At 43.6% G+C, this 13,151-nt stretch overlaps 1 protein-coding gene and 1 pseudogene across 1 annotated transcript in view; both read left to right on the top strand.

Annotated features, from left to right (window-relative positions):
* Positions 1-13,151, top strand: part of SLC6A11 (solute carrier family 6 member 11) — a 174,503-nt gene that overhangs the window by 63,257 nt on the left and 98,095 nt on the right. The gene's annotated exons all lie outside the window — the stretch shown is intronic.
* LOC118831079 lies at positions 2,057-12,278 on the top strand (annotated as a pseudogene).

Genomic DNA, 13,151 nt, shown 5'->3' with positions numbered 1-13,151 from the left:
TGATGATAGCACCTACCTCTCAGGGTTGCTGTGAAGATCAAAGGACAATATTTACAAAATACTTAGCACATCTTAAGATGCTGCCTTAAAATGTTAGTTATAATACTGGGTGAAGCCTTCCTGCAGAAGATAGGGTTTGACCTGAGTCTTGAAGGAAACCAGGAAGAACCTTCCAGGTGTGGGGGACAGTTAGTTCAAAGGCAGAGAAATGGGAGACAGGGTATCCTGTTTGAGGAATGGTAAGGAGGTCAGTTTGGTTGAATTTAGACTCCATGGTGGGAAGTAAAATATAAGAAGGCTAGATAGGTAGAAAGGAACCCAGTTATAAGGCTTATAAATACCTTTAAAATCCCATGAGTGTATGATTGAGAAACCTACACTTTCTCCTAATCAACAGGGGCATCATGAGGGGGAGAAAATATGAGGGTGTCAGAGATGTTCAGGAGTGAAAGTGGCAGAGTATAAAAATCAATCAATCTAAAAGTACTGATCACCTACTATGTGCTTAGTAAATGAACTGTAAGGTCCTTGAGCTTTCCTTTTTTCCTTTTGGTTCCCCAGTACCTGCCGCAGTGACTGCCACATAGTGGACACAAAATACATGCTTGGTAATTGAATGATTGTTCTGCCCTAAAGTATTGACTACCATGTGTATGGCACTGTACTGAGTGCAATGAGAAATACACAGGGGTATAAGATGCTGTCCCTGCCCTCAGGGAGCTTGCTGTTGAGATGCTAAGCAGCTAGAGAATACAACAAGGACATATTGAGTCAGCTAAGGGAAGGGAAGGGAATGAGGATTTATAAAACTCCTACTATGTGTCAGGCACTATGCTAGTAATTTACAATGATTATCTCACTTGGAGTGCTGAGTTCAAGGGTTGTAGGATATAAAGCTCGAAGGAATCTGAGCCAATGGCCTTGGCCACTTTACAGTTCGCAAAACAAAAAGTCAGACTTGCCCGAGGTCACAGAACAAATAGATACCGGCGCTGGAATTCAAAAGTAACCCCGCAGACTCCCAATTCAGTTGGCCTTTCTCTCTACAACCCTGACCCAAAGAATGGAATCCTTGTGGGCTGCAATTTCCTGGAGGAGGTGGACACTGCATGACCTCTTGTCAAAAAGGATTTTGATACAAGTTTGCATTGGACTAGGAACCTGCTGAGATCCTTCTCTTCCCCCTAAGATTCTGTGACTCTAGACTTTGAGGTGGACCTTGGAGGTTAGCTAGGGAGGACATACTCTGCAGGGTAAGTAACTTGATGATAGGTTCTGAGGTAGGAAGGAAAGGGGAATATCAGAAGGAGAGTTACATAACCAGTCTGGTAAGAGTTGAGGGAAGGATGGTAGGATAGGTGGTGTGGGACCAGATTAGGGGTACCCTTAGAAGCCAGATAAAGAACTTTACACTGGATACGGAAGGAAATAAGAAGTTATTGAATGAGTGACAGAATATTAGGTTATGCAGCTTTGGCACACTTCTCAGGAAATGGTAAGAGAGTAGGCTCAGCTAATATAACCCCTGCCCTCATGAAGCTTACTGTCTACCAAGAGAAAGCAACAGGTAAAAAACAAAGACTTAAGGGGGCTGGAGGAGATGGGCTATGGGGCATATCACCTATCTTCAAGTATTTAAGATCTATCATGTGGAACGGGGGCCTTGATTTTTCTTGTTTCCTGAAAGTAGAGTTAAGAGCACGGGTAGAAGTTGCAATGAAATAAATTCAGTCTCAATGAAAAGAAAAACTTCCAAGCAATTTCAGCTGTCCTGAAGTAGAAGGGGCTGTTGGAAGCAGCAGAAGCAGCAGCACCAGTAACAGTTGTAGTAGCAGTAGCAGTAGTGGTAGTAATACTGAGTCATTCACATTCTCAGCCCAAGAAAAAGGAAGAAAGAAAAAAAACAGACCATCCTCAATTGAGTGGCTCTCTCCCCAAACTACTTTGCATGTACCCTATGTAGCAGCTAGCTGGCATAGTAGACAGATTCCAGGACTAGGAGTCAGGAAAGCCTGAGTTCAAACCCTGCCCTCGGTCCTTTCCTATCTGAGTGACCATGGGTAAGTCACTTTATGTCTCTCAGTCTCAGTTTCCTCGTCTGTAAAATGGGTAAAATGATAGCACCTTCTCCTTGTTGTTGTGAGGATGAAACGAGATCATCTATGCAAGGTGCTTGGCAAACCTTAAGGTTCTTTATAAATGTTAACTATCTGTTATATTCTGCATATAGTGATATCTATACGTGTTGTCTTCCCTTTTAGAATGTGAGCTTCCTGGGGTCAGGGACTGTTTCACTTTTGTCTTTGTTGTAGTCTTGTGCCCAGCATAGTACCAGCACATAGTAGGTGCTTAACAAATGCTTGTTGATGGATGGATGGATGGATGGATTGGTTCTCTGGAGGAGGGAGCCAGAAATGTGTATGCCTTAAACTCCCAGTGTAGTTTTTCAGTCGATTCGGAAAGAAATGGAAGGGCAGCTAATGTCCAAACCCTACTTACTATACTTTCACTGATTTAAAGATAGTACCCTAGCCTTCCCCTCCACAGCTAAAACCTGTCATCCACCCATGAGACAATACATTCAATGAAACAAAACTGCAGTACGGCCTCCCTTTGCCTTTCCCTGTAAGAACAATCTCTAAAACCTTTCTTTACTTCCCTTCTTCCCTGGGCTCCACTTTCCTACATTCCTCTGAAGTGGCAGAGTCCAGAACTGGGTTCAGATTTTCATTCAAGAGTCTGTCCAGTACAGAAACAGATGGGGATATAGTAGCTTTGGGCTGAGCGTGTGAATGACTCTTTGATCAAAGCCCAGACACCTTCAGGAAGCCTAATTACCAAGAAATATGGGCCTCGATGATGTGTAACATGAGGCTACAGGAGGCAGTGACTTAGAGAAGGTGGAAGAATGGTTCCCTTGAAAGGCCTGGGCTGCCTTTCAAGCACAGAGTATCCTAAGAACCTTCGGAAGGCCACAGTCCAAAGGAGGTGGGTCTTCTTCCTCCAACCAACAAGTCTCCAAAGAGCTTTCTGCCTTTAGAACTGTATAGGTTTGTAGAGTGTTCCAGCTGGAAAAGAGATTAGAGATTACCCAGGACAAGCCGTCATCACCTGTCATCAAGAATACTGCAGTAGGCTTCTCATTGGACTACCAGCCTCAAGTCCAGCTACACCCCAATCCATCCTTCTCTCAGCTACCAAGGAGACTATCCTAAAGTTCAAGTCTACCAGGCCACCTACTCAGGAAGCTCCAGTGGTTCTTCATTACTTCTTCAGTCAAACATAAACCCAGCTGTTTGGCAGCTAAAGTTCTTCACAATCTGGCCCCTTTCTCTGTCTTTCCTTCCACTTTGCTCCTTTCTCAAACTCTATCAAATACACCAGCCCACTTAACGATGCTCACACCCAATTCGTCATGTCCAGTCTCTGTGCTTTTGCAATGACTGTCCCCCGTACCTGGAATATTTCTGACCCCTCACCTCCTCCTCTTAGCTTTGCAGGCTTCCTTCAAGACTCAACTTAAATCCTACCTTCTGTAGGAGGCCTTTCTCAGGACCCTCAATTGATAATTAATATTTTCCCTCAGAGATTTCCTTCCATTTAAGCTCTATATCTACATCTATCTATAGATATACATATGATATATGTTTACAGATCTATATACAACATATATAGATCTATATGTATATCATGAATGTACATAGTTATTTCCATGTTCTCTCACTCATTAGAATGTGAGTTCTTTGCAGGTACAGGCTAGTTTTGCCTTTATTTGTATACCAAGAACTTAGCACAATGCCTGGCACATAGTGAGCTTTTAAATGCTCGTTGATTAACTGACCTAAACCAAATACTTTTAATTCACAAATGAGGATGAACCGAGGCCAAGGGCAGGGAAGGGACTTGTCCAAAGTCCCACAGCTAATTAATGCCAAAGACAGGACTTGAGGCCAGTTTTTCTGGCTTCTGATATGGTGCTTTCTCATAAGCACTCACTGACTCCTTGGGGGCTCATACTGGGTGGGGTGCATTCTGCTCACGGCCCTGGTGAGAGAAAGTCATTGGGCAGACTGGTGTGTTTTGTGAAACTGAAACCCTTCTGCCTTAATTAGCCTCCCGTTGCATCCTAAGCAGCCAGCATTTGAGAGAGGAGAGAGGAGATTGCTCGGCTCCATGCTCATCCATAACTCTTCGATGTGACAATGGACCCTTGCCAATTCTAAAGCCAGAAAAGGACTGCAAGTTTTATTTCTTGAGCATTATCTCTCTACTTGATCTGCCAGGTCTACCGGACAGTGATGGAAGTTTTTAAAAATGGACATCTACTCTGCTGCCAAAATCTCTGGTCTTTTGTGGAGGGTCCTGAGAAGTACTGGGCTCTCTAAGATCATAGGTGTTAGGACTTCAAGGGACCTTAGGAATCATCTAGACAGTCAAACAAGCAATAAGCATTCATTGATCATTTACTGTATTCCAGGCAGTATTCTAGGTTCTGGAGTTACCAAGTATATTAGGAAGGCAGAATTTATGATTTCAAAGAGAATCTCATATGTGCCTAAAAGGTCCAGAACCACAGGATATAAGGAATTCTCTAGGCAGAAGGCAGGAGAACTAAAGCATGCATTTACACTCCACAGTAACAAGCCCACAAACCAGCGTCCCCATTTTGATATTTTCATCAAAAGCTTCCAGGCCCAATAAGTCTGCCTCACAAGGGTAAATAGGAGGCCACAGAGAAGCGAGATGGTATAAGGCAAAATCGTATACATGCTTCCCCTCTACGGTAAGAAGATTACCCACTAGCCTCTAGTCAGCTCTGCTACCGGCAGCTCAGCTTCGGCTGTAGATGTCTCTGGCTCCAACTGGAAAAGGAAAGGAGGATCTTCAAGCTGTCCTCTCCCCTCTTATAGAGTTTTTGACATCATCAAGCGCCGCCTGAACGACCAGGGCCGATTGGTTCTTGACTTGGCCCCTCCCCCAGCGTAGACCAGGTTAACACACCTCCCCTCAGCCAGCCCCATGACTCATCACACAGGAAGTTCTCTGATTCCTGGCATGGTCGCTGGGCTTCCTGCCCCGGAAGAGCAAGCCCCAGTGTCCAGGGAAGCTCAACTGAGGCGAGCTGAGTCATTCAAAGAAAACAAAGTCCATTCTGGCTACACCAAGCCAAGGAAAAATCTGGTTCTATCCTCAGGGAGTTTGCATTCTATTAGGTGAGATAAATATATACTCAGACAGTGCAGCCTTCTCCTTTTTCAGATGAGGACACTGAGCCTGAAGAGGTGGGGAAGGTAACAGCCTCAGATATCTCCATCATGGTGCCTGAAGTTGTACCATTCCTTTGTATTTTTAACAAGTTCCTGCCTGTTAAAAATGCAAGTATGCCTTAGCATGAATTGGCTTAGCCACATCACAGATTTAATGCTAAAAGGGATCTTAATAGTTACCTATAGTTTAAGTTCCTTGTTTTATGTATGGGTGGCTGAGGACCCAACTGGCTAAGCAAAGAAATGTGGGGTGGATTGTTCTAGGTCACAGAGGACAAAACTAAGACCCACGTATTTGGTGCTGTAATACTGGAAAAGGAATGATAGATTGAGTCAAGGGTTATATCCCCGCTCTGCCTCTTACAACCTGTGTGACCTGGGGCAGGTCACTCCACCTACTACTGCTTACTTATCCTCACTAGTCCTCAATTACTCATCTGTAACATGAGAGGCTTGAATTTTGAGGTCTCCTCCAGCCCCAAGCCGACGTTGTGATTTATCTAATTCACACTTTGCCTTTGATAGGTAACTTCCAGGAAGTGGCATGCCTTAACTCAAAAGAATATATCTAAGATGGCAGGACTGTGGCAGAGAACAGATGAGGTGTTTGAGGGCAGAGGATCATTTCTATGGGATCTCCAAAGTCTCACCATGTACAAGTTAAGGTGACCTTGGCACCCAAGAGTAAGGAAGGCATTTCAGCAGCTCTGGTGGGCAGAAAAGTGAGTGTCTAGGAAGTCTAAGAGACAATCTGATAGAGTATTATGGTTCTCCATCCCATGCTAAGGAACATTCTTTCATTTCTCCAGGGCATTAGATATGCATGGTCTTGCCTCCAGCAGAGTCAGTGAGGCTCAGCCATATTTCTATAAATTTTGGTCCAGCTTCTGTAATAAAACTAACTCACCTTCTATAGTGTTTAAGGTATACAGGTCCCTTTCTAGCCAACAATCCTTGCTTGGGGAGGAGGGGAGGGGATGTCAGTGTCATCACCCTTATTTTGCAGCGAGGTGAACTGAGGCTCTGGGAGGGGACCGTCACTCATTAGACTTTCTGATTCCATCCAATAGGACTGCCTCTGTATAACAGAAAGTCTTGGGGCTGCTAGGTGGTACAGTGAGTAGAGCACTTGCCTTGAAGTCAGGAGGACCTAAGTTTAAATTGGACCTCAGACACTTGAAACACTTACTAGCTGTGTGACCTTGGGCAAGTCACCTAATCCTAATTGCCCTGCCTTCCTCCCTCAAAAAAAAAGTCTCTTCCTCAGGAGATATGGCCTAAAGGATGTCCAGTTGGGCACCCTTCAGAAATTAGTGACTACATTGCCAGGGAAACTGAAGAAGGCCTGTTCAGAGAGTCACAGTCCTGAATTGTGCCCCTCCACGCCCCCTTCTATGGCTAGTTCCTTTTCTTTTCTCTCTTCCTTTCCTCGTTCCTTCCTCCTTGTCCTCCTATCCTTTCCTCCTCATTCAATCTGAGTGATTTACAGATCTCTCCCACCTCTGCCCCCCTTCCGCATTTCCTGGTTTCTAGGAGGGAAGGATGCTGTTCAGATAATTGTAACACCACCATCCCCTCCCCCCTGTGCCTCTTTAAAGGAAGCTACAGGATAAGTTCTGACCCTGCCCCTCACCCCTTCTCCAATGCTCTGGATCCATTCTTTTCTGAGCTCTGGACATCAGAACCCCAACCTACAGTTACAAACAACCCTGAATAGATTTCCTTTCCTTGCTTAGTCAGCCAGCAATTCCAGTAATCTGAAGGGCCTTGGACATGATTTATGGGAACTTCCTGCCTAGATCCCTCAAGCTGCAACTAGACTTAGATCCTCAGCTTTCTCAGCCTCCCACCTGGCTAAACCAGGGATTCTTCATCTTTTTTTGTATCTTGGACCCCTTTGACAGACTGGTGAAGGCTATGAACCCCTGTTCAGAATAATATTTTTAAATGATTGGTAGAAATGCTAGACTTCAGTTAGAGTTGAATGAAAAAAAGTTGTAATTTTTCTCATCCAAGTTCATAGACAGCCCCCACCCCAGAAAATCTATCCACAAACTCAGTTTAAGAATCCCTGGGTAAAAGGGAATTGGGGGCAGGGAAAGGTGAAAATGGGAGGGGCAAGACTTCCCCCACCTCAGGCCTGCCCCTTCCCCTAGTTGCTACATTCATGTGTGCCCAGTGTGAGGAAGAAAACTGTTTATCAAACTGTCCCTTGTGTTCCATGCTGAAACATCAAGTTCCGAAAAAGCCAGTCCATACCTTTGGCCTCTTGCTCAATTGCTCTCTTCTCCCTCCCTTCCTTTTGGGGCGGGCCCCAGCTTGCGGCCAGTGGAGACTCTGTCAGGAGTCCCCCACGGAAAATTTATTCTTCAATAGCTGCCCATAAAGCCCCTAATGGATTCAATGAGGCATGAAGAGGGAGTAATGGGGCTGCCGCAAAGAGAAAGGGAGAAATGTGTGAAAAGGAGGAGAAAAAGGCCCAGGAAAAGGAACTAAGCAGCAATGCTTCTCGCTCCTCAAGTATCTTTTATTGTAGCTTGAAGTAAGAGGAAAGAATGGCCCTTCATGGTGAGACTTTAGCATTTGGTCCAAGATTGATCTCCGTATTCAAAGGAGGAAAGTAGAGCGTTCATGAGATGCATGCAGAGTCTCTGCTCCCCAAGCCCTTCTGTGTGAGGCTGCAGAGTGGGGAAGGGATAGATCCCCCCTCCCGGGGCAGGCCGAGCATTCCAGGCCATCTCTAAGCTGTTGGCTGAGGGGGTCTTTGTGCTGCTGTGGGGAGGGCTTTTCAGAGAATCGCAGTTTGGTGGGGGGAGTGGATAGCAGTAAATTGTAACATTAAATCAAAAGAATTGAGTGTCTAATTCAGTCCTTTCTTTGGCCTTGAATGACAGAGGTTCACCTTTAGCAGGAACCCTGGCAGCGTCTGGTGAGTTAGGAAAAAGGGGAAGCTTCATGCCTCTGTAATACCGGCTTTAGAAAAGCACAATGCCACCCTGAAGTCAGAGCGACTGGCGAGGAGGAGGGGAAGGAGGAGGGATTGCCTTCTGAAAAGTCTTGTAAGGAGATTTGGCTCAGGCTGGGTGAGTGGAGATGTGGCCTAGTGGGAGAGGACGAGGACTTCTGAATGGAGAATGGTTGAGCTGGAAGAGACCTTAGAGATCCCCACCTTCTGTCACTTTACAGGAAAGGAAACTGAGGCATTGAGGCTTCAAATGGTGAAGAGACTTACTCAGGGTCACACAGTTAACTAGTCAAGCAGCTGGGACTAGAAGCCGAGTTACCTGAATCCTAGTGAAGTGATCTTTCTACTTTCTGTGTTTCTTCTCAAATTGTACTACAGGTATACATGCATATATGTAAAGTGGGAGGGAGAGGGGAAGAGAGAGACAGAGAGAGAGAGACAGACAGACAGAGACAGAGAGAGAGAGAGAGAGAGAGAGAGAGAGAGAGAGAGAGAGTGATCCAGAGACAAAGATTTAAAGACAGACAGACAGAAAGACAGCAAGACAAAAACAGTTATAGAGAGATAGAGACACAGAGACAGAGACAAATACAGAATTCATATCCTCCTGGGGGGAAAGCACATGTTCACAGACAAGTAAATAAATAAGACACTCACAAAAAATACATAGAGATTGGAGTGGGGAGCATACTAACAACTGTGGGAATAAAGAAAAACCTCCTGAATGAGGGAGCCCTTAAACTAAGCCGTGAAGTGACCTAGAGATTCCAAAGGCAGAGGTGAAGGAGAGTGTTCTGGGCATGGGGAGCAGGCAGAGGAGGGGGATGAAAATCAGGCATGGCACACAGAACATGGGGCTGGTTGAGCTAAGGTATATAGCATGCATGGAGGAGTAATGTGCAATGGGCTGGCATCCAATCATGAAGGTCTTTGAATCCAAAACATAGGAGTTTGTATTTGAACCTCAAGGCAAGGGGAGCAATCAAACTGAGGAGTGACATGGTCAGACCTGTACTTCAGAAAGAGCAACTGAGCGGCCATGTGGAGGGTGAATTGCACAAGGAAGAGACAGGATGCAGGAAGGCCAGTTATGGCACTATTGTGGTAGTCCAGATGTGGAGTGGTGGAGGCCTGGAGTAGGCTGATTGTAGTGCGAGTAGAGAGAAGGAGACAGATACAAGAGATGGCAAGGCAGTGGAATGGATGAGATAGGGCAAATGATTGGATATGTGAGTGAAGAGCTAAGGATGTCTGCTAGGTTGTGAAGCTCACAGACCAGAAGGATGGGGGTGCTCTCAATGCAGATAGGGAATTTAGGAGAAGAGATGAGTTTAGTGAGAAAGATCATGAGTTCAGTTTCAGACATGTTAAGTTTGAGCAGCCTATGGAATGTCCCATGGAGAGAGTCAATTAGATAGCTGAAGGTTCAAGACTAAAACTCAAAAGAGAGATGAGGGCTGGTTATATAGAATTAAGAGTCCGCTGCAGTGGGATCATATGATCATAGTTCCAGAGCTAGAGAGAACTTCAGAGATCACATAGGGTTCCTTAATCTTTGGTGTGTCATAGACTCTTTTGGCAACCTCGTGAAAACTAGGGACCCTTTAACAGAATCATGTTTTTAAATGCACAAAATAAAATATATTGGATTACAAAGGAAACCAATTATATTGAGATACAGTTATCAAAATATTTTTAATTAGTTTATGGACTGCAAGTTAGGAACCCCCAATAATCCAGCATCCTCATTTTACAGATAGGGAAACTGAGCTTCAGAGAGGTTGTGTCATGAACAAGGTCATACAGGTAATAAATTTCAGAGATAGAATTTGAACACAAAACCTTTGTTCTTCACTAGACTGTGCTTTATTTCTATTGCAGTACTACTTACTCAGTTGCACTGGGGGAAAATAAAAGAATTCTAATCTAAGACGTAGACCCTGCCTTCAGAAAAGTTATAGTCTTCCTGGTGAGACAAGATATATGTGTGTGTGTTTGTGTATATATGTATATACACATACCTATACATACGCACATATGTATATATTGTAATGCACTTAGTACATTGTGTGTACATATATACATACATGTCATGTACATGTATGTATATTAATAAACACATTATATGTATTTATATATATATATATATACATGTGTGGTAGAAATAAATGCCTACACACATATATACATATAGAAGCATCCAAAGTGAGGGCCTGAGCATGTGACTCAGACAGTGAATTTTCTAAGTTGTCAGAGGAAAGATCAACGTGGGCTGGAATAGTCTGGGAAGGCTTTGTGAGGGGAGTGGGCATTGCCAGATGGATAGGTTTAGAGAGGATGTAAGTGGGCCTTCCAGAACATGGGCTCAGTAACAATAAGGCTCTGAGGTAGAAAGCGCACAGCATGTATGTGGGGCGGTGAAGAGACTGGTGCATGTTGGGAGAGTAGTGAGAGATGAGGTGGGACCCATGGGACAAAGTCTATGGAGATGACTCTCCATCTCCCATATCTCACTTGAGCTCCAGTGGTGATTTTCCATTTTGAACACTGAATTCAGTTTGAAAAATCTGGGTTAATGTCCTGGTTCTAGCCATATGACCTTTAGCAAATCTCTTATCTCTCTGAACCTCCATTTCCTCACATATAAAGTGATGATAATATGTATAGAATAATTGTGACAAAAGAACTTTGTAAGTAATAGTGCATTATATAAACATGAATCATTATTTTAGTTTAATATATCAAAGATTTGGGCTTTGATTGTTTGGGGGTATTCCTTTGCCCAACAAAATCACTCTTAATATTATTGTGGGCTAAATGGAGAGAGGTGGGCTACATAGTGGCACAGTTTGGTGAATCCAAATTTGGTTTCATGATTGGACCCAAGAGATTCATGGAACTGGGATTAGTCTAGTATGTAATCTCTCCTGGAGGACCATAGCAGGTCTGCGTCATTCAAGAATTTTGTCACTGGCATGAAAAATAGAGAACAAAATGTCCAGAATTGCAAATGACATCAAGCTGAGAGGAATACCCAGCTTTGGAAGACAGAATTGAGTGTGATGAAGCTCTCAAGCAGCTAGAATAACAGAACAAAGTTAATAAGATAAAATGTAAAGTGGATAAATGTAAAGTCTTAAACTTTGGTTTAAACAATCAACTACCAAAGTAAAGGGTAGGGACTCTTTTGAATGGAATCCTTCTGTTTCATCCTATGTTCACTGAGCTGGAGCTGGAGGGCTAGTCAGAGCTGCTGTACCCACTGCCACTCTCACCTCAGTAGCCACATATGAAAAAATCACTCAGCTACCCACCTTTGGAAAAGAAAGGAGAGAAAAAGAGATACTTGAGAAGAGTTGCACTTCAAAACTGCTACAAGGATCAAGAGTCTAAGAAGAATTTTTGTCAAAGTCAACAGATTGAAGCCTGAAATACTGTAGTTAGTGACTAAAAATATGGACAGACTACTTTGATTTAGAAGAGGTATGCCTGGGCTTGGCCTGGGGCCACCTACAATTGATCTGAAAATTAGATACAGCAGAACACATTTATACCTCTTCTTTGACACTATTGAAAATTTGAAACATGGTTGTGTTGGAGTTCCAATGGGAGTTATGGATTTGATGCTTGAAGAATCTGTTGATGATTATGTCATCAGAATGATTGATGTGTCTGCTACTCCACAGTCAGGAATAGGTGTCAATGTAGAGGCAGTAGATCCAATATTCCAAGCCAAAATGAAGTAGATTGGAAGATCTGAGATGGGCGTTGGTTGGTATCACAGTCATCCTGGCTTTGGCCATTGGATTGCTGGTGTAGATGTTAGTACTCAGCAGAGTTTTGAAGCCCTGTCAGAAAGAGCCATAGCAGTCCTAGTGGAGCCCACTCAGAGTACCAAAGGAAAGGTTGTTATTAATGCTTTCAGAATGATCAGTGCTAATATGACAGTCTTAGGACATGAACCCAGGCAAATGACTTCAAATTCGAGTCACTGAAACAAGTCATCTATTCAGGCATTAATTAATGGACTAAACAAATATCAATGATGCAAAGAATGAGCTACCATCCTCTCATTCACCCAAGTTCAGAAGTCTGGAGTCATCTCTGACTCTTCTCTCTCCCTCAGTCCCCAAATTCAATCAGTTGTCTAGTCCAATAACATAACTCTTCCATCTCGTCCTTCTCTCTACTATACAACTGCCATTCTAATACAGATTCTCATCACCTCTGACCTGGATGACTAGAATAGACTTCTCATTAGTCTAGCTGCCTCCAGGCTCCCCCTTTTCCCATCTATCTTCCAGCATCACAGACACTGAGAGTGGGAAGGGACCTCAGGATCCATCCAGTCCAACCAGTGCTTGTACAAGAATTCCTTCTGCTACATACCCTCAGGTGCTCAGTCATCTAACTTGTGTCAAGAGACCTCTAGTAAGGGAGAATAAACCATATGCCAAGGCAACTTTTGGATAATTCTGATTTCTCCACTCAATTCAACAAGTATTTTTTGAGCTCCAACAATGTGCAAGGCTTTGAGCCAGGCACTGGGGATAACAATATCAGTGATGGTAATGACAGCTAGCACTTATATAATGCTTTAAGAGTGCTTTAAATATCATTTCATTTGATCCTCACAATGACCTTAGAGGTAGAGACAATTATTATCCCCATTTTACAGGTGAGGAAACTGAGGCAAACAGAGGTTAAATTATTTTCCCAGCATCACACTTCTAGTAAGTATCTGAGGCAGTATTTGAACTCAGTTCTTCTCAATTCCAGGTGTAATGCGCTTTCCACTGGACCCCCTAGCAGCTATACAAGATAAAAAACAGTCTCTGATTTCTAGGAGTCCTCCTTCCACTATAGGAGAGACAACACCTACAAAGAGAAGCAAATATAAGATAATTTGAGTCTGTAAA

This window comes from Trichosurus vulpecula, chromosome 9 (assembly GCF_011100635.1).
Source record: "Trichosurus vulpecula isolate mTriVul1 chromosome 9, mTriVul1.pri, whole genome shotgun sequence".
Lineage (NCBI taxonomy): Eukaryota > Metazoa > Chordata > Mammalia > Diprotodontia > Phalangeridae > Trichosurus > Trichosurus vulpecula.
The sequence above is the reverse complement of the archived record's forward strand: the minus strand, read 5'-3'. Positions and strand labels throughout refer to the sequence as shown.